Genomic DNA, 23688 nt, shown 5'->3' on the forward strand with positions numbered 1-23688 from the left:
CTGGCGGTATTTAAAATGTTTCACCTTGTTAAACTTTTAATTGAAACGTTATTATTAATATTGTTGGTTTAGTTTAGTAATCGTTAGCGAACTTCAGTTTTTCTTTATACTACAAATCTGTGAAATAATTTAAAAAAATATTTTGCTATTAATAACCCTAAAGTTTTACCAAAATAAAGACACCGTCACAGTGGGTGACCTTCATTCTATTAAATTTCCGAATACAGGCTCACCAGTGACCACTTGTTATAGCAACGTTGCGGCGGTCAGGAACCGGCTTCCAAATCAGATGTAATTTATTGACGGGTCGACATTTGGATACGATTGTGATTCGAGAGCTTCGTGACTCAGCGCCGACACCCACATCATTGTTAGTCTATTGTCGCCACAGGTTCTCGCGCGTTACTCATCTCGTTATAAATTACACTTATCGACATCTTTATCTGCATTTCTCGATTTACCGTTATCTATATATGGACAGGTGTTTTTTATTGCCAAAATAAACGTTACATTTATTAATACTTAAACGCAATAAGTCATTTGAGACTATAAACAAATTATGATGTAATTGCCCGAGGATGTTAAAAAATAAATGATTATAATATAACGGAGTTTCTATTTATTTTTTGTTTGCTATAAATTGATCCAATTATAAGTGTATAAGATCGTGGCGATTATGTTTTGTAGAATTTTATTTACACCTTAGTGCCAGAATGTTATTATAGTTAATAACATTTATAATATTCTCCAATACTTTTACCCCATCGCATTAAAATGCATTTTATTGTACCGTTTGAATTTTTAAACACTCAAACAAGTTAAACACAACCTAATTGTCTAAATACGTTTTAAACGATATAAGTACATAATAAATATGATATCAAAAGTTTGTTTGAATATTAAAGCAGTAAGGGCCACAGATGGTAAAATAACAAAAGAACGTGGACACCTGTTAAGGAAGAAGGTGGTCGAAAGTCGCCCGAGGTACCTGCGTGTGTCGGTCATTCACCCCGACGACGTAATTAAAATCCTTCATGGAAACCGCGTTTGACGGAATCCGTCCTGACCCCGCACGAGCGTGCAGTGACGCCCTCTAAGAGTTTCTTTATAAATAGGAGCACTCGGCACTCGAGCCTCTATCTTCCGACTCCTATGTAATTTCTCTCGTTCATTTTGCAATGAATTTGAGAATCATTTTTCTGTATTAAAGATTAACGTTATCAAGTGTACGCCTTTTGGATGACGAGTATTGTAGTAATCTAGGATCGTAATCCAATGTTGTTTATTATAACTTAGTAATTGCATTGAATATACCAACCTGCATTTTCATTCCCTTACGATTTTATAGTACCCCATCTAAAATCTCCAAGCAAATAAACATTGCCAATAATTTAAACAAAAAGCCACTAGCTTGTTCTTCTGAAACAAATTACCTATACAGTCGAGTTGTACGTGAATTGACGCTAATCGTCGAGTTATGTACCCATTGACAACCGTTTGACAAACGCGAATTGCCCGCTAAACAACTAACTATGCGGCTAACGACGTTATTGATGTTTGTTTGTACGTTTTACACTTGAGTAACCTTAATGCTATACTTGTATTAAATAAGAAGAGTAACAGGGGAATAAAATGAAGGATTTGTTCTATAATAATGAACAATTTCAGAACTCTAAGCATTACAAATTTGTCATTAAGGTTTACAGGCCGTTTCCATTTTCCCATTTCGTAAGGAATGTGAGAATATAATATTATTACACTGTTTTGAAACGTATTTGCTGACAATACCTATAATATTTCCTCGATGATGGATCTGTGCCCATTTAGGACCTGCTATAATTCATTGCCTTTACATACAAAATGAACGAGGCATGCTAATTTATTGGCGCCATTTAAAATAAATTTTCTTTATATCCACAAACCGTTTTGTAGTCCCGTTGCCACTTAGTTAAGATAAAATACGCCTTTCATTATATATCGCTAACTTTACAGTCAAGCTGGTAAATTAAACTCAGGTGTGTAAAGAAATAAACCGGGCAGGTATTTAAACTATATTATTTAAAAAAGGTTTAACTTGATGATGAGGACAAACTGTAGGTTTTACGTTTATTTCAGAATTATTGCATCATGATTATTGAATATACTTTACATTAAATGCGATCTGGTGTATTGTTCCCGTTTTACATTTAATTTAAATTTTAAGATGCATTTTCGTTTAAATCGATTTTTTTATCGAACTAGTCAGGAAATCGGAACGCAGTCTCGCCTTGTGCTCGATAGTTCCGAGTGGCGTGTCACCGACACGAGCGCAGTCACGAATACTACCGCTGTTCTCACGTGACCCTCTTAATTATAATCTCGGTGCACCCAACCGGGTCAAACGTACCCATCTATTGGGAAAATTTAGAACCCAATTCTCGCGCTCGTAAACGGCGAACTTAGTTCTTTAGAATAATTTTAAATGAAACTTTGGAGTTTCACAGAGTAATATTAGTAACATTATTTTTATTTTTAATCAAATTTGTTTTTATAGATACATGTTCAGTGTATCATCAGATTTTCTAGTTTTATTTAATCAATTTGTGCCATTAACATGAATCTACAACCTTAACAAGCGATGTTTGTAGATTTATTATCGAAATTGACATCTATTTATTTGCAATTTTCTTTTGGTTTTGGCTTATTGAAACGTGTATGGGTAGATTAGATCGTTTGCGAGCTTCTATAGGTCAATTTGACTAATATGTCGTAAATATCCAAGGTAAAAGCCTCATAGGGGCCAATATAACCTTTTAAAGGTAAGTTGGCTTGTTCACAGCATTGAGTTTGGCATTCCTAGAGTATACTAGTGTTGACCCCCGGCCTCGATCGTGCTCTCCGGATCGTTTGTTATACTTTTGTGGCCTGCGAACGCTACTTGTTTCGTGCAATTGTAGCCTACCCTAGGCAACCTAGATACCTAGCCAGCCCATGCCTTAATAGTGCTGAATTATCGTGGGAATACCATAGCTGTACATAGCTTTTAGGTTTTTTAAATAAAATAATTTACATTTTTGACACATACATCACAATGATCAACTGAGAACTGAAGTTATAAATGCGAAAAATATTTTGTTTCCTTATTACTTGTTCATTATTTTAAATATAAATTTACACAAATAAAAGGCTGTGAACTGAAGCCAATGTTGAAGACAAAGCCCACCAAAAAGCCTTTACTTATTAGAGTTGCGACTTTCGATCGAGATTAATATGACACTAAAAAGAGAGTAATATTAATAACGAATAGCTTTTTGTTTTTTCATTACTATATAGGATACAATAAAGTGGTTATATTGCCTTGAATGGGAATACACCGTTTTTAAAAGTATGCAATCAAATGTGATCGTTAAATCTTTATTATACAACTGGACCAACTCATTGGAATTATGCAAATGACTTTATTGGATCAAACTGTTCCGGACATTACGATCTTATTCTTTTTTTAAGTGACTAAACAAATCTGCAAAAAGTTAGAATTCGCCTAGAAAATGACAACACTAACTACTACATGACAATCACACTGTATTGGAATATGATTAAGAAACATGCCTTGGATTTGGAATGTAACAAATGAAGTACTTTTGCTTTGATTTGGTTATAATCCAAGGGATTGTACTCGTGTATTATTGTAATATTCAATTTTGTGTGAAATGCGATATAAGAAAAAACATTAACATAAAATTTTTATATTTATTAATACAACGATAGAAAAATAAGAAAATATCCTTCGATCCGGCTGGATCCGAGCCAGCAGCAGCGTCTTCAACATCCAGCCGGATCGAAGGAATTTTTCTTAATTTTCCATCTTTGTATTAATACCTAATTATAACAAACTAGTCGAGTAATTTTATAAAAAATAAAAATTGAATGGTAATAAAACACTGATATGCTTAATATTACAATTATATATAAATTTTTAGTTAGGAGGTCTTATTATTTCATCGTAGATTGTACTTCTAATTCATGGTAACTAAAATATTAGTCATACATATACGACGTTATTTCTCGCGCGTTTAAAAAAATATCTTATGACGTTTTATGAAGTTATAATCACAATTTGTTTGAAATAAACTCCTCATTTTATTTAGAAAATAGAAATTTGTATGCAGATTTAATGTAATTTTGAATGTCGCAATGCGTAAAAATTGTAACTCTCAAACATAATAATTTTCTTGTAACGGTAACGCATAGCCGTTATCGTTGATGTCTTTTGTATTGATAAACTTGTTCTACGCGTTATTATTTAGATTAAGTTTTGAAAATATTACTTTTAATGTAAGTATTATTATTATACATTCATCTTTAAATTTTTATTTCTTTCTCTTTTTTAGCCTCAACAGTCCCTACAGGAAAAACTGTAAAGGTCTATTTTTTAATGTTCTATACTTAAGATGCATATATATATATATATATAATATTTCGATAAAATTTAGTGAACCTTTACTGAATCCCTGGAGCGATGTAAAATATTTCAAAGAAAAAAAAATCTTAATTCTGTACGATAAAAATAGCACATCTATTTTTACCGCGAAGATGTGTAGATAAATCTTTTAGCAAACGAACCGAGTCTAAATACGGCGCGGGTTTAACGCTCAACAAAGCTTGCGCACACGCACTCTTTTTAGTCTTTTTATACAAAAATTTTCGCATTTAAGTTTTTTTTTCATATTGCAAAATATATGTATAGATATTGTTTTCTGGATTTAAAGTTTCATTGGATTTTTAATATGTAGTGTTTTATATTTCTAATTATTTCCTTAGTTATTCATTTTGAACTTAGTTTTGTTTTTGTTATGGTTAAAAACTCAAATATTTAATTTTGAAGTATTTTGTTTAAATAGTTAACTTTGGAAAAAGGTTTTACTCTAAAAAGTTTTAATCCATTTTTTATTATAAATATAAAGGCTTCTTTTTTTCAAAAAGTATCCTACCTTAAAAAATTAAGCCATATGACTTACTTTAAGCTTTTTAAACATAAAAACGCATTCTTAAAAAAAATGTAAGTAACAATTAGAATGTGAATAAAACTCCTGGAACATAATTATTTTGTACGTAATTCCCTTAATGAGTGTGAATTCTTTGAATAAAAAGAATATGAAGCAAAACAAAACATGCGCAGTAGAGCTTATCACGCGAATACACGATCGAAGACAAGCGTGCGCGCAAAAACCTCGGCTATAGTCTCCTAACGGTGAGTTATTTTTCTACACAAACGCTGATTTTGATTTGTGTCTATTGTACTTCGCGTTATAAGAAAAATCCCATTGAAATTAGATCTCTTGAATATGAACTTTTTAAGTAATTTTTTAAAACTCTTCTCTCTTTTTTACTAAATTTATTTTCCTGCATTTTTTTAGTTTTTTCAATTTCTTAGTTTATAAATACCTAAGCATACATCAGATCAGGTACATCATTTTTACAAGCATTTCACAGAGAGTGACCGTTAGAGTATAGTTTTTTTTTACTAAACTATTACTTTATTTTGATTAAGTCTCATTGTGCTACTGCTTCGAAGTGATGCCGTTGCAATTGTAATTTATAAACGATGCGAATAAGTCAAAACATGTAAGTAATTTTTTCCAGTGCCGTGAGAGCGTGTGAAATTGACATAAAGTTACAAACGTGTAAACGTTAATATTAAATTTATCCCTTAAATATTTTAGAAGTCAAATATTTTATTCGTATTTTTTCTTCAAGTACTGTAGTTATACACGTTCAGGGCAGACAAGATTATATTTTATTGTTATTGACTTCTTCTTTCTTCTACGAGAAACCAATATTACTTTAGGGGGTTTAGTTCTGATAAATGTTGAGATGCTGATTTAGATTCTTGGCGGTGGTTGGCAAGACTTCTCATATTACATCAGAAATATTATTCAGTTATTAGTAGATTTTTCCAACAGATAAAAGGTCAGGCTTAAACACCATTTCATCAAAAGAAAATTTGATTTTCCATGAGATATTTGTATGAAAACTAGAATTTTTTTTTTCATTAAACACCGCTTTTAGACGTTAAAATATTATTCACTACATACTCAGGACGCCCTATATTTTGCGCTTCTCAATATTTCGCAAGCAATGTTTTAATTAGGTTGTAAAATAGCTTCCATATGTTTTATTCTTCCATCAGCATGAAACTAATATGAAAATATACATAGTCTTTGTATAAGGTAATCAAATTTTAGAAGACTTAACTGAATTTTTAAAATAACTAGAGTAAAGCTCATAAAGTCGTCATTGTCTTGTTACATATAATATGTTTAATAAACTCCCTTAAGATAGAGTTTCCACTACCGACCATAAAAAGTATTTATAGAAGGACCTGTTTATTAACAGGATACCGTGGAGTATCTTCCAGATATTCCCGACTTACGAGAAAAGTGTTACCTTGGACAGAGTTAGTCATGTGAAAATTTTGCAAAAAAAACGTACTAAAGTAAAACACAGTACGTACCAAAGGGATCAAGGTGATCTGGATCGGTTTAATGTAAGCGTCACGTGTGATAGTTCAAACAATTTCAACACCCAGTTCATGAACTTTTCACTGGTCGTATATCACAGGTGGTCGCACAGTCCCCGAAGAAGGCGCGCGTAGCGATGGTCGCGAGCTTAGTGTCGCGGCCACTCTCGACAAGACACTGAACTTGGCGGAGTGCGCCCCAACGGTTATAACATAACACGTCTGACGTAACCTTAACCTTGCAAGAAGAAGAGGAACGAGCCGTCGAAGGACGGAGAGAGAGCGCAATAGGCCCGAGAGAAAGGGAGAGATGGCGCGGTCGGCGATTGCCGGACTAGACTCGGACGCGCGCGGACTCCAGCGCAGCCCCGCGACTCGCGCCTCGCGCTGTCCACAGCTCTCCCTCATCTTAAATGCAAAAAGGGTGCATGAACTTTACATCCCTAATGCCAATGCGCTTACGCCAAAATATATAATTTGACGATTATTTTTTCTTTTTAAGCACGAATTGTTTAATCGGAGGGAAATTAAATATAGTTCAAAGTAAATGCATTATATTCATACTATTGATCCAATTTCAGCAAAGGCTTCTGCTCTGAATTGTAGGATTTTGAAAATGAATATGCAAGTTTATTTTTACGTAGCCAATACGTATTAATGTATCACTACCAAAAGTACCTTATAATAATTAGAAAATAAATTGAATTTTTAAAACCGGTTATGCATATTGGTTGTGCATAATGGGTTGGAATCAATACCTAGTCAAATTGGTCTACATTTAATTGCATTAAAAGCTTATTTGGAAATTGAAATGATGAAAATTTAGCTGTCGAATGAAATGCAGCAAGAGTTTTTTGGCTAATACGATGTCTTACAGCGATGACCTCTGCTTTCTACAGGTTACAAGGACAAAGTTTCTATTATACCCCGTTTTTGCATGAAATCTGACTGATCATTTTAACCTCAAATCAAAAGCACTTTCACTTATACCTTTATAGTTGGTTCTGCACGATTAACGATATTGATAAATTCACTGAAACTAGCTTCTCCGATTTGTTTTTATTGTAGGCAACCCTTCCTGGTTGTTGCGGTTAATCAGTATCCTCATTGTTACGTTTAATTTCCTGCCTATTTTAGTAGAGATTGATTGGAGTTCACGTAATGTGCTGAATCATGAAATGTACGGTATAAAAGAAGATAACATATAATGTTTGCAAGCACAAAGCTAAACCTCTTCGTTAGTGTAATCAATGCTTCATCATTTCTCAACAATTCATCCAACTCCCTCACTGGCCACTGATTATATCAACGGAATGTTCCCAAGAACATCAAACGCGGTACAGTTTGCATTTCCCATAGCACTTCCCGATTCTTTGCCTAGGGATTATAAAGTTCGTTATTTACTACAATCAGTATTCAGCACAATTTCTATGTCAATACTAATTGTTAGTTAGCAACTTCATTAGTTATTGCCCATGATAGCTGTTGTTGTTCTCTGAAACTTATAACACTTTACTAGGTCGATTGTTGCTTTAAGGTTTTCAAAATCTAGAACGGTTGCGATAGTTGGCTTGTTAGTGGTACTTTTACTGGATGATATTAAAACTAAATTGAATGTTTTATTTGTGCAGATAAGACTTTTTATCTTTATGATGATGGAACAAATACGAGTAACCTTTATAGGAGTAGCCTTGATTGCGTATGATATTAAAAGTAGGTAATAGTTTGTCAAATTGCGGATGCAAGTCATAAATCCCGTTTACAACCTACAATTTATAAGGGCGCACTCGCTCATCCCGGAAATTGAAAATGTTCACCTGCTGCTATAAAGATTTACACGCTTTTTATAATTTTTATTGTGCGTTTCGTCGTGACATTTTCGTTTATACGATAAAGCGAGTTCGTCACATGCTCTAAACCGAACTAAAGAAACCTTCTATCGCATATCTCCAAATAAATATTGCTTAATCAGACCTTTTATTCAGCATTCCCTGGGATCAATTCGCGGGGAGTAACCTTGCTCTAAACGTTGTCATCCGTCGCCATTCACCCATTTTCGCGACTTCACTGTGTCGAATTTCTAAATCAGAGAATGAATAGAGCTGTCAAAAATGGTCAACTTTTTATTTCACGATAATTGAAAGTTTTTATTATGGACGTAAACTTAATCTCATAAATGCAATAAAACTCGTACGTCTATTAATGCCGCAATTATATACATCGCCTTTTTCAACATTATCATCTCTGATTTACTTACTCATTGTTACGTTACTTTAACTGGTGACAAAACTCATAATAGCAACACAACTTTATTAAAAATCAGTTTTGAATATGCGAGTTATGTTTGCAATACGAAATATGCACGGTCAATCCGATATTCGCAAAGGTATTTTTTGCAAATCCGAATAATTATTGTGATTGCAAGAGTTGAGTAAGGTAATAGGCAAGATAAAAAAAGGAAATAAGATAAATATGGTGCTCAGTAGATAAATACCGAGATACGTATGTTCATACAGGGCTATTTTCTATTGACCGGAAACCTGATAAGATGTGTTTTTATTAATACATATAATAAAACAACTTTATGTTCACACTACAAAAGTGTGGCACACAAAGTTTTTGCTTACCAATAGTTTCGGACTGTACGTATAAAAAGGTATAACAATTGCTATAAAATAAATTAAGGAATTTAATACATATAAATCAATCAGGTAAGGTATGAAACAGTTTTGACCTAACCAAGACATTGTCTTCAGTTGCGTGTATCTTTTTTTACAATTTTTCTTATATCCTCAAGCGTATGTTACTTTATCGGAAATACGTATTTCCGATTAAAGATTGGTTAATTCGTCGTATGCCGTGGGTCCCACCAATCCTATAATGAAAAAAAAATTTGCATATTAAAAAAAAACAGCAAACCAATTACTTTTTAATGGTTTCAGTAGTACAGTAGCTCCAAAGGCCGCTTTCGTTTCATGAAGGTAAGTTCCATTGCAGTTCAAAGTAAAATATGTAAGGGAAAATGAAAAATATTGAGGGACAAATGAAGCGAATTACTTGGAAGTCGAAATGTATTTTTAAAATTTTAACAAATAATATGACACTCAGATTGTTTGGTTGAGTAGTAGTCAGTGCACGAACGGTTAAAACAAGGCTAACTGAAAGGCACTTAGCGCTTGAAGAGCTGCGATAGGCTCAAGATTGACTTTGATTCACCCCAGCGCGCCTTAAATTTGGATTGGTGCAATTTGTCGATATTGAGTCTTTTTTCCGATGTGGCAAGACGAGCTTTCACGGAAATTAACGAAGACCAATTTTACTGTCTCTTTGGTGAACTTTATGCTCAGTAATCTATTGAAGACCCGATCGCTTAACAGGTCATCCGTCCATCTAGTAGGGACGGACGCCGTCTTGACTCATGGTGTATTTGAAAAAATACTAATACCTGATACTGTTAGACCACGCACAGCAGGAATCATTACTCTATATTTTAGGAGTACTGGCATTAGTGCTAAACGTCAGTTGACACGGACTTGAATCCTGTTGAAACTTTTGAATGTTTGAGACGAATTAAGATATAAGTTCGAGTCGGTGATCTTGCTACTTTAACTCTTACAGAGCTGATGATTATGTTACAAAATGAAAGAAACATCCCTCATGTTATAGAAAGAATGCAATAACTTCACACTAATCATTTCGCCCGCTATAAAGATAATACTAAGAGAAGCAGTAATTTCAGCCAGATAAGTTAAAACAATATGCTAAGGCTTGTTTTTTATCCTTTATTCGTTCATTGAAACCTAAGTTTCTGCACTGCGAATTTTCTTTTTTTTTATTGAGATAATTACATCTTGAATGTATCCGTAAAATTTTATGAAAAGGTTCGGTGGCTCCTTTCTCTGCCGCACGGTTGACAAATGGAACTCCCTTCCGGCACATGTCTTCCCTCCCTCTTATGATATGGGGTCCTTCAAACGAGGCGTGAAGAGGCATATTGTAGGCAGGCAGGGTGGAGGCGGCTAGTGCAGTGAGGATTCCATCGCTGCACTAGGTTCCTTCGCGTTTGGATACCACTTTCCACTTAACATCAGGTGGAGTGGAGTCATTTGCCTATCAGGTATAAAAAAAAAAAAAAAAAAATCAATTTAAATTTGTAAAATAACCTCTCTAATGGTACCCATAAATGAATTATTCAAATTCGTAAATTATGATGAAAATGCATTTGAATTTTTGAGTTGCAAGTAGTTTTTTTTTCTTTTTGTCCATTGGTGTATTTTTTTTAACTTTTATAAAAAATATTTCTTAATAATTAGTACGACATTTCGCATGACGAAAACTTTATGACCTACTTATCCTACAGTATAATCCACCTTTCTCCGATTTCGGTTTAATTTATTTTCTTAATGACATATAACGCATTATGTATATACGAACTTTAATTTGTCCTTCATCACTTCAGGTACTGACTTGAGTTCCAAACAATATGAACATTTGTTGTAAATAAATTTAAAATAAAGTTTTATTTATGTCTTATACTGTTTTTTATTGAACCTCAATGGTCATTTACAATTCAGGACAAAAAAAAATTTGAAAACATGTTTTTTTAGTAAAATGAACTCCTTTTACACGTTAATAACAATAATTTTCTATTTACATTAGATACAATAATGAATTATACCATTCTGTCATACAATTCTACTTTATACACGCATTATTTTAGAATAGTTGGCCACTCAGATTATCGTCAATTTTTTTGTACCCAAGAGTCTTAAATTTTATGAAAAAATGTGTGTATTAAATTAAAATATGTTAAAAAAAACAGGGCAATAGTTAGTCGTACTATTTATTGACTATTAATAAACACAATTAACGTCGAATATTATGATTCCAAAAAACCGAAGAAATTCATTCCCCTTGTGGTCGAGGTGTACAACCTAAAATAAATTAAGTTCTTAGGTTTTCGCGATTGTTACACATAGAAATGAAATTATTTTTCCGGATTTAAATCGCGTATATTTGTTTTTTCAAACAAACCGACGTTTCGGGCCCTTTATAGGTCCCATGTCAACCGTGACCATGAGTTTGAAAAACAAATATACGCGATTTAAATCCGGAAAAATAGTTTCATTTCCTAAAATAAATTAATAATGATTTATTTTAAAGAAAAAAAACTTGGTATAAAATATTTTTTTGATTAGTCATAAGTTATGCTGTTGGGCACTTCGGGCTTATCCGTTCATTACCAGACAGCCTGTATATAATTATTTATTTACACAGTTGTTATTTCCTAGTAGCGGTACACTTGAGATTCTAAAAAAGAAATATGCAAATGTTTTATTTTATTATAGTATATAAACTTTTATAGTGATGTGTACAATTTATTTGTAATTATATAATAAACTTCACTTTTATAGAAAGTGTGAACCAAAGAATAAAACAAGTCGACTAAAACAAGAAATCAGAAAAAAAATAAAAGGGACTTCAAGTTTCTAAATATAAAATAAGTGTTAGGCGAAATGTACTTATCCGCGGAACGTAATAGAAGCGAATTTTTGTTTCCATAGTATAATCAATTTTGTGTCTACAGTGTAACGCACAAACTAGATACGAGCGAAAAAACAGATCGTGCGTCTTCCGGAGAATTCTCGCGTAGTCTCGGGAATTCCCGCAGCTACCGTATCGTATCTAGTACGTTATTACGTATTTACTATACTATTTATTATACTATTACGTATTTAGTACGTTACGCAATTGAAATAACATAAACGTAATTTGATTATAAAAATTCGCTTCCATTTCATTCCGCTATAATGTAAATAGAGGCTCGTGAACATCGTGAAATAAATTAAAACTATGTTAATTTTTTATTAATTCGCTAAAAACTTAACACTTCAAGAAACAATTCAAGAATGAATCCTAATTCACATTTCAAACCTCGTCGATAAATTAAATCACATTATGAAATATAGCAGGAAATTGTTAATAATCTGCGTCTATTTCGGGATCTTGGACATAATTATAGACTATCTAGAAAATCTCATCTGATCGAGTTTTCCTTATAAACAGTAGTAGATTAAATAGTCAAGACATTTGTACCTTAACTTCATGTTTATAATCAACTTCGATAATGATATTAATTACATCAAAAGTAGTTAGTGACTTGCATTTATTTTCTATGGATCTATTTTCATTTGTTTTAAAGGTTTCAAAGTTGTTATCGATTTTCGTCCTTTTAATTTCCCTTGATTTTATTTTTATGATTTTAGAGTTCCATATCTAAACACAAAAATAATGGAAGTGACATATTTTAATTTCAACGAAAAATCTGTAATATTACTTTTTTTTTTAAATACCATGTTACGGGACAAGTCGTGCACCTGGTTACCACCAGGTATAGATAGGTGCATCGCTTACTATCTATAGCCGTTGTAGTGCCACTCAGTGCTTTAAATCGCAAAGATCTGAGGGAACTGCCACTGGGCCCATCATCCTGAGACATAAGTTGACAAGTCCCATGTGCCTGTAATTTCACCAGCATCCTGTCAAAACGGACAGATAATGATTACATTACCGTTAAGTTTTATTGATAAGTGCTGTCACGCGGGTCTTACGTAATAATGATAGAAAGTAACGCTCGGTCCACATGAATTTATTGTAGAAGGTATAAATAACAGAGTAGGGAAAATGAGAAAAAAGTCTATAGCTAAAACAATGGTGTAATAACAGGTACAATAACATAAAAACACTGCTTTTAATTTTACCAGCATCCCTACCCGTCAAAACCGGAACGCTTTAATGCTCACATTACTGTTTGGCGGCAGAAATAGAGGCAGGGCTCACGAACCGGCTAGTACTTCCCTGGACGAACTATTTCACAAGGAGCTCTACTGCTACTAAAATCTCTATCTATAGAATAATGAATACAGCTTGACTATAAATTACCAACTACATGTTGGTAACAAAGTGGCATCAAGAATTGTTACGTAATATTCTCTACGTATGTTTTTTTTATATGATGGTAAACGACACGCCTGTCCATAACAGTTGCAGTGCTACACAGAGCTTTAAATCGCAATTATTTGAGGTGCACTGCCTCTGCGCCCATCACTCCGGGACATAACTTGAAAAGTCCCATGTGCCTGTAATTTCACCAGCACCCTTACCGTTCAAAACTGGAATACGGTAATGCTTACATTACTGCTTGGCGGCAGAAATGGGTAAGGTGGCAGTACTTCCCTGGACGAACTCTTTTACAAAGAGCTCTACCGCTACTTAAATCTTGATCTATAAGAAGAAGTAAAATAGTATTTACTATAAATTATCACCATGTAATCAAGAATTGTTACGTAATATTCTCTACGCATATAATGTGCGATTAGTGGATCAAGTATTATTTCAAGTTAACCACGGCTGTTAAACCGAAGCACGTTAATGTTACACTCGCCGCTCTCTTATTGTCTTAATATTTCCTCTGCGGTGGCGTTTAAAGTCAACCGTTAATGTTCAGAACTATCTTTTAGTAAATAATGGCTAGTGAACTGACACTATATTATTGTGTTAGTTGCATTAATAGAGCCATACTGTTAGTATTTTAGAGTTGTCGTAATATATAGTTGCGGATTATGCTAACACTAATGTGTTAACGTAATCCGCAATTTTAGTAATCTAAAAGAATCTTTCTTTAGTAGCAGTGGAGGTTCTTGTGAAAGAGTTCGTCCACGGAAGTACTGCCACCTTTCCTATTTAGTAATGTACCTGTTTTGAAGGATAAGGGTGCTGGTGAAATACAGGCATATGGGACTTGTCAATTTATGTCTCAGGATGACGGGCGCAGTGGCAATGTCCCTCAGATCTTTGCGATTTAAAGCTCTGTGTGGCACTGTAGCTGTTAGCTGTTATGGGCAGGCGTGTAGCTTACCTACAGGCGCACGACTTCTTCGTCCCGTCACTTGATGTTATATAAAAAATCAAAAAAATCTTTAGTGTTTAAGGTGTTAAGAATTAATTTACATAAACCATAGATTTGTATATTAAAACATTGTGAATTTCGTTAAAAGCCTTTCAAAATGGATGTATTAAATACATCTATAATAATTATAATAAACATAATATATCACACATAATGAAAACACCTGGTCGAGAGTAAATTTAGAGAAGTCCGTTTCCCGAATTGATCCTACCGGGAATTGAACCCGGGACATTTTCATTTAGCACCCGCGACGCTAACTACACACAGCCACCGAGTTCATCGGTTCATCGGTACTTAATCTGCAGTTGACAACAAAATGTTTGTTGTATATATGTGAATTTGCCTAAAATTAGTGATTTTTTTGTAAGCAAATCTCCAAAGCCTCGGACACAACGTGCACACTGCCTTACAGTATAGGATACATTTTAAAGTGCGTGCGCATGTATTACACCATTCAATCGCGCACACTCCATGCTATAACCAGTCAACCAGACGCGGCATGGAATTTCACCCTTACACCGTAGATGTTCTATTAATGCACGGAACGTTATGCTTCTACTTTAATTGTGAGTACAGCTAAGTAGTGGAATTTTTTGCCGTGTTTTCTGAGCAACACCTGGACATTTTAAAGTCAATATCCACGTCTTCATTTAAAATCAATTGAGATTGTGGAGAAACATATGTTACAATTTTTTGAAACGGAAGCGTTTATTTCACGTTCCCCTTCTTTAAGTTAAAGAAATTTTGTGTTTCATTATCCTAAACAAGTAGAATTCAACAACGCCCTCAGCGGACTGCTGGGGCTGCCTCGACGCTGTAGTGCCTCAGGGATGTTCGCGGATGCTAGTATTGATAATTTTCAGGCAGTCGTCTGCAAGAGAGTGGCATCCCTGTTGACTAGAGCCCGAGGCAGCACCAACAGTCTTCTTAAGGTGGTAGCAGAGAGGATGGACGGACAGCCCAATCCATATGTATTGGATGTTCATCCTTGTTCATGAAAATAAACACTTTGCATTCTACTAACATAGTTGTAAGTAACTACTAACACTATAATTATGAACATGTAACTATACCTACTGTCTTAAATAATTTCTTTTATTTCATTTCATAAACTTAAATAAAAGCTAAATAGCAAATGAAACTATAAAGCGCCTTTTATAGATCCCATTGTTACGGCTTACTCATTTGTGTCCATGGATCCGAAACGTTGTTCTGTTTGAAAAAATAAATATACGCGATTTAGATCCGAAAAAGATAGTTTCATTTCTTTTATTTAACAATCGCGAAAACCTAGGGGCTTAACAGTATTTCAGATCTTTGTTAAAATTATGGTAATTAATTTTTGAAAGACCAAATTCTACATGTTTTCAACAATATTAAATCTTTATTATCGCGTTTGCTATCTAGCATCTAACATGCGAAGGAACAAAACTAATACAAGCATACAAAACTTTTAATCATTAGTACCTATAACTCCTATTTCTCAGTGATTTTGTTGGGAATGTTACACACTCCCTTAGATGTATTGGAATTAGTAGTTGTTGATTTTCACGGCTTTGTTCGTGCTGTTTATTTATTTCTAGATTTTTTATTCGTTGATTAAAATCACAATCTGAACTTTCAAGAACGAATTCAAAAAAACTTTAATAAGAACTAAAAAGATCACTTAGAAGAAAAAAAATTTGTTTGTAAACCGAGTTAAGTTACTCAGATAATCATTATCTGTGTCAGCCTAATTAAGAAATTAACATGAAGTATGAATTTATCACCGCCTTAAGTTGTGAAGGAAAACATTAATGGGACTTGTCCATTTATGTCTCACGATGGCGGGCGTAGTGGCAGTGCTTCTCAGATATTTGCGATTATCAGATATTTGCACATATTTAATATACATTTTTAACACAACCCCGGACAAACAAATCGTTCTATTTAATAATATACCATGAAGTATTGTAACATAGCACCTTGCGCTCGGCGTATTCCGCGCGTGGTTTATGCAGCTGTTCCTCGTCGTATCTCATGGCGACTGTTAGAAATCATTGCCCAGGAGCTACCATTATTTACGGGGCACGCCCACATGAAGCTTGCTTTCAGTATCGCCTTTTACAACTAGGGTTTTTGTACCGTTATTACATTTCGTAGACAATTTAGGTTCTGTCTAATACCAATGCCTTAAAGATTTTGAACATAACAATTTTGCAGATCACGCCTTGCTTCATCTCTTGGATGCTTGTTGCTCTTGTTGTAGTCTTAGAGTGCCTTTCTAGTAATAATAATAATGATATAATAATAATAACACACACCCTCAACATAGCCTCGCACTAGGGAAACCCTGTGTTGCGGGTACCATGGACACACATATAGACAACCACACATTACACCCAAACTCACGCGAGAAATAAATATAGGCCATACAAATATTTCTGTCCTGCATGATAACCGTTCGGCCATGGAGGCGGTAGGGATGGGTACCGATTTTTGCTAAAAAATATGACACTATATTTCATAAAGATGTTTTATAAACATGTTAAAGTTTGGAAAAAAAACAAAACGCTTTTAAATCCAAATGTTTATTTTATTTAGTCGATTTTCGGAAAATGAGACTTGCGCACAATACCGTGGCATCAGAAAGATGGTTTACATAAGCTAATCGTAAAATTTGTCTCCACCGCCTTGGAAAAAATTATAATTAAAACCGGTATCTATACTACTATGTTGTTGTAATTTGTGTAATTTGAAATGAGACGGGAAATGAGGGTTATGTTACGAGGTTCCTATGCATGCCACCTAAGCCGCCACCTGTATTTTCGAGGTTATTCTAGAAACCCTGGTACTATTATTAGCTTAAACTGAATGGAGTATTGTCTAGCTTTCTCTATACCTACTTTTTTTTTTACTTTATAAATCAGGTAAACAAAAAAGCAGTTTGTAAACCATAAGATATGAAAATGACGTTATAAAATTTGACTTACACAGCTAAAAAATTCACCGACAAGAATAGGAAGTAATGATACCAATTAAATATTTTTATTTTGTCGATTAATCGATTAATCGAATTTTTTAAGCCACGATTAATCAGTACATCGACTGTTTTGTCACAACAAAATCGATGTCGATAATCGATTTTTTGTTGGTCAATAAGCATCCCTAGGAGGCAGTAATATTGAGATCGCACATTAGTCCCTACAACTTGTGCTTTTGACAACAGGCTGTAACGGCCTAAAGTATTTCATAATTTCAAAAAAACTGAATTTTTGACCTGATTGGGCCTTTATGTCAATGGCCAAAATCTCACACACTTGCGCTTTGCCGACGACATTGTTATATTGGCAGAATCGCTTCAGGATCTGCAGAAAATGTTGCCTTAATGCTGCCTCATTATCGGTCGATCTTCCGTTGAATTTGGGTAATACTAAAGTCTTGTTCAATGAGCTCGTCATCCCGGAACCGATCTCGATTAATGACGAAACGCTCGAAGTTGTCAGAGAATATGTCTGCCTCGGGCAAACCCTGCAACTACTCAGAGACAACTTCGAGCGTGAAATAGCTAGGAGAGTGCAACTAGGTTGGGCAGCATTTGGTAAACTGCGTCATGTCTTCTCGTCACCACTCCCGCAGTGCCTGAAGACCGGGGTTTTCAACCAATGTGTCCTACCGGCCATAACTTACGGAGCCGAGACGTGGAATATGACGGTTTAATTGGCTCACAGACTACACGTCGCTCAGCGAGCTATGGAAAGGTCTATGCTGGGTATCTCGTTAAGGGACAAAGTCCGGAACGAAGTTATCCGGCATAAGACTAAAGTTGTGGACATCGTACAGAAATGTAGCAAGCTGAAGTGACAGTGGCCTGGCCACATCTGTCGCAGAACCGATGAGCGATGGAGTAGACGTGCTCTCGAGTGGATACCACGTCACGGCAAACGTAACGTAAGACGTCCCCCTTCAAGATGGACCGACGATCTGAAGAAGGTCGCGGGTAGTGGTTGGATGCGGAAAACGGGTGATCGAGCAATATGGCGTACACATGAGGAGGCTTATGTCTAGCAGTGGACTGCAATAGGCTGATTGATTGAATTTTTACCTAGACCCCAAAACAGAATAGTAGCAGTAGAGCTCCTTGTGAAAGAATTTTCCCAGGGTAGTACTGCAACCTTACCAATTTCTGCCGTCAAGCAAGTAATGCTAGCATTACTGCGTTTCGGTTTTGAAGGATAAGAGGGCTGGTGAAATTACAGGCACTTGGGACTTTCGACTTATGTCTCAGGTTGACGGGCGCTGTAGCAGTGCCTTTGAGTGGCACTGCAACTGTTATGGACAGGCGTAAAAAAAAACAGAATATCGTCTTCTATATTGCATTGTCATCCAAATTACTCTGTTAAGAAAAATGAACTTAACATCGAGTTCGCTTTTTAGTCTATCATTAAACTGTTTGTTATTAATATGGAATAATTAAACAAATTAAGACTTTTCAGTTAAAAACGAAGCGCTGAAATAAATCAAAACTGAAATAAAAAGGTACTACATAGGTGTTTTTGCAAAGCACAGCGTTCGTTACTAGTTTTTATTTTATTTTTATTATTGCTTGTCCTAATAATAGTTATATCAAAAGTTATCTTTTCGCACGATCTATCTTAATAACATCCGTTTTTCTAGTTTCTAGGAACCAGGAAATGTTACTCCATATAATGGTTGTACGGAACACTTATGCGTTTTTACACCGAGGCGTCAACTTATAATGACACTATTTCCTCAAACATGCTTTTAAAGATTCATATCTTATATATGCAATGGGACCTGACTATAAAAACCCGACTATAAAAAAATTTAATGATAGAAAATTAACTTCTTATAACAGTCTGCTCAGGCTATTTATTACCTTCTTAAATATTGTCTACCAATTATGAGAACTATATGACGAATATTCATAGTTTTCTTTATTTTCATTAAGCACTTCAGGTTTTTTACACCCAATTTCTATGGACTCAGTACATATTACTCGGAATGCTTAAAGTAATACGAATATTGATCTGTAAAGGTGTTTCATAACATCCAAGTCATTTTTCGAGTGCTTTGATAATAAGGGTTAAAAGGGGAGTTTTCGTGAATTCCTTTTTTTTTATAATACTAAGTGACGGGACGAACAATTCGTGAGCCTGGTGGTAAGCGACACGCCAGTTCCTAACAGTTGCAATGCCACTCAGAGCTATGAATCACAAAGATCTGAGGGACTCTGCCTCTGCGCCCGACATCCTGCGACATAAGTTGACAGACCCATGTGCCTATCATTTCATCGGCACTCTTACCCTTCCAAACCGGAACGCACATTACTGCTTGGCGGCAGTACTACCCCGGACGAACTCTTTCGTATGGAGCTCTAATGTCCCCATATCGCCACCCCTACAATCCAAACTAAAGTTTAATAAATCTTTAAAATATGTATCTACCTTTCAAAACATAATTACCATAATAGTTACGACGAGCAACTGGTAAAGCTCATAATTTGGTAGACGATAGCTAAATTATGACTTTCTAGCAAGTGTCCGCAACTTTGTATGCATAGAATAATTGCTTCATGTAGCCTACTGTTACATACTAATTGTCACAGTTGTATTGATTCTGCATACACACTTTCATCCCCTATTTCATGTCGTTTAAAACTTATTTTTGTGACAAAAGGTAACCTATATCCTTTTCTATATAATTCATCAATTCATCAAGTTTAGTTCAGTGGTTTTAACTTCGAAAACATTTAGAGTTACTTCGTATTTATAATTACTTTGGATTATGACTGATTCCATCTGATTTCGCGCCTTCGTATAAAAACGAGACTGCTTACAAGGCTTTATAAGGGCATAATCGCGTTGTCTACAAAAGCCCACGTTATGCGTTGTCAGATACGTGCCAGATATGTTTGACCGGCTTTATGATAGACTTGGTACTTGGTGCAACGGGCTGGTATCCGCAACTCGACGACAAAGCGCCTATTTTGCGTGTGATAGACTTAATTATGTATTAAATAAAGCTATAAAAAGTTTCAAAAAAACATTAACATCCTTGCGTTGTTATATTTAACGCAATATCTATACCTAAAGCGAATTAGTCAACCTTTTGTGATTTTTTCTCTGAAATTGTTGTTTAATCAATTGCGCAGTGCATAAACTTGATACGCAAAGAGTGGCCGCGTTCATTACACATAATTGCAGTGTAATTATCGGTTATTGGACACGGTATACGGTGGCTCTCACTACAAGGGCCTATACTGCAACCAGTGTAATTTCGTCTTTGACATTTTGCAAGTTTTGGAAATGCCCTATTCAGTTTAAAGGAAGAAAGTATTACAAAAACACATTGACATCTTATCATACGATATCTTATTTATAAAATTGAGCTGACATTTGCATTCTTTCATTGACATTAAATAGGGTAACTTGCAAGGCAGCCTATTACATTAAGTAAATCTTCGTTTGAAATTATTCATAAACTGCTAGTCCCAGCCCATCTTATAGTGGTTTCAGATTAGGCTCTCTGTTTTATCTTACACAACACCAGCAGCATTGCGAGGTTGTCGTGTCCTTTCTTTAATCTTTTTTCCTCCGCTTCAAGTTGCTATAAAATGTTCGAAAGATACACAGTAAAAAGAAACGAAGTCTTTTAAGACATTATTCTTCAATGTGGCCCGTTGACCGGTATATTTAATTGATCTAATGTGCCTTATTATTCTACGTAGAACTTATAAAATGGAAACCTTTTATTAGACGCTATTAAAACTATTTTAAAAACCGAAACTGTTTTTCCTATCTTTCTTTTATTGCTGGAAATTAAATTTTTAATAATATGATGCTATTAAAAAATGTATATGCCTAAACAAATAATAGAAATAATATTTCTTTAGGAAATGAAACTATTTTTCCGGATTTAAATCGTGTATATTTGTTTTTTCAAACAAACCGACGTTTCGGGCCCTTTACGGTTGACTAAGGTGGTACGGTCTTCAACCAGTTATGTCAGATATTGATGCAAACCACCCTATTTTTTCACTATAGTTACAATAGTTATTGATTAAATACCTTATTTTTAATTTTACAAAGAAAACATTCCAATTGACGCTAAGTTAAGTTAAGTTTTACAAATTATTTTATCGAATGAATTTTTATTAAGTTCAATTTATTATTAATTATTAATAGAAATTAGAATAAACTAAAACATATTAATTAGTACTGCAGTCTTGTGTCTGTTTGGGATTTTTCATTAGAGGAAATACTGGATCCCAAACTGGTGGTACGGACAAACCATCTTCCCTGTTGGAATTAGGATGTTTTTAATTTCAATGGCCTCTCGCAGCTTCCTGGGTAGATAACGGACTTCTTTTGCAAGGTGGGTGGGTTTGTCAAACTTCATTGAATGTGTAGGTTTATCCATGACATGCTCGCAGACTGCAGACTTAATAATGAATAATAATAATAATACTTCTTTATAAAGAAATAATCCTCCATTAAGGTTGCGATTCCACCAGTGATGTGGGAGGTACCTAGGCGATGCGAAAATGTACAGCGGAACTGTGAAATGGTATGATGATGTCCACCAAAGCTGTGCAAAGCAGCTAAACGGTGCAAGGATGGGTAGCTAAGCCGTGGACGTTGTGTAGCTGATCGGTGTGAGGATGAGTAGCGGATTCTTTTCAGCTATGCGTGGATGGGGTGTGGTGTGATATTTGTGAGCGGAGGCAAACGGCATCTCGCGTACATCACAACATATATCGCTCGCATCCCTTGCACACATCTCTCGATTTTTTTGTGTGTACAAACATTTAACTCCGCTAGCCCTCTTCCACCAGAGCTGCGCTAACGAAGCTAGGAAAATGAAGTAATCCTATTGGTGAATTTTTTCCTCGCACACCGCCTAGCTACCTCGCACATGTCTGGTTGAATCACAGCCTAAACCGGTTCGTACTGGCTTATTGGTCTTTGCTTATATTCCTCTCTGCACAGTTTAATTATATTCAAAGGAAGAGTTCTCGTACAAAGGAGGGCCTAGCCTTAAAAGAGGCATTTTTGAGTTAACTCTAGAATTGGAAACTACACACATTAAAAGTATCTAGGGATCAAGGTATTATTTTTTAAATTTTTTATAACCCTATTAAATTTAAATTAAAATATATATATTTTTAGTATTGTTAAATAGTTCGTTCAGGGAAGTACCTACTGCCACCATGCCTATTTATGCCGCCAAGCAGTAATGTGAACATTACTGCGTTCCGGTCTAGAAGGGTGGTGGTGAAATTACGGACACGTGGGACTTGTCAACTTATGTCTCAGGGTGACAAGCGCAGTGGTAGTGCCCCTAAGATCTTTGCGATTGAAAGCTCTGAGTGACATTGTAACTGTTATGGATAGCCGTGTCGCTTACCACCAGGCGCACGACTTCTTCGTTCTGTCACTTACACACCGTTGGTATTATAAATAAAAGTATTTAGTCATTTTTGTTTTAATTACGAAATCGGCAAAAAACCATTGACGTTAAAAAAATTAAATTAAAAAACCTAATTCTCAATAATTGACATAAACATGCTTGATCTCTAGACACTTTTGATGAGTGTATATTTGTACGCTAAAATTTGATGTTGAAGTAATTAATTTATTTATCACATATAAAATTTGTAAAAGTATCGACACGACAAGAAAAATACAAATTGATAAAGACCAGTTTACGCCGTAACAGGCGCCGCGCCGTTCGTTAAACGGACCAAGTATAATTACTACGGAACCCAACGCAAATGGACGAATCTTGCCGAACACGGCCCTTGTGTCGCTCTACATTGCTACAAGTAAGCTTCTTTATCACGTTTCATTTCCATAAACCTAAATTGTGTTCGTAATTTAAATGTTTTTTCTTTGCTATTTTTAAAAGTTCTCCAGTTTTAATAAACTACCTCTCTGCACAGTTTAATTACATTCAAAGGAAGAGTTCACGTATAAAGGAGGGCCTAGCCTTAAAAGAGGCACTTTTGAGCTAGTACTAATGCTTTACGCAATGAATTTCCATTACTGATTTTTACCTTGCCTGATTCTGCTTCCAAGCAGTAATGTAAGTATTACTGCTTTCTGGTTTTGAAGGGTAAAGGTGTTGGTGAAATTACAGGCACATAAGACTTGTCAACTTATGTCTCAGTGTGACGGATACAGTAGCAATACTACTCGGATTTTAGTGACATTGCAAC

General features: G+C 34.9%; 2 protein-coding genes across 4 annotated transcripts in view; one reads left to right on the forward strand and one right to left on the reverse strand.

Moving 5' to 3' along the window:
* Positions 1–6673, reverse strand: part of LOC113237906 — a 55132-nt gene extending 48459 nt beyond the window's left edge. The window contains exon 1 of the mRNA XM_026474620.1: positions 6494–6673. The gene's annotated coding sequence lies outside the window, so the exon portion shown is untranslated. The remainder of the gene's footprint in view (positions 1–6493) is intronic.
* Positions 1–23688, forward strand: part of LOC113237907 (autophagy-related protein 16-1) — a 224122-nt gene that overhangs the window by 85349 nt on the left and 115085 nt on the right. The gene's annotated exons all lie outside the window — the stretch shown is intronic.

Source organism: Hyposmocoma kahamanoa, unplaced genomic scaffold (assembly GCF_003589595.1).
Source record: "Hyposmocoma kahamanoa isolate Upper Pololo Valley unplaced genomic scaffold, ASM358959v1 94, whole genome shotgun sequence".
Lineage (NCBI taxonomy): Eukaryota > Metazoa > Arthropoda > Insecta > Lepidoptera > Cosmopterigidae > Hyposmocoma > Hyposmocoma kahamanoa.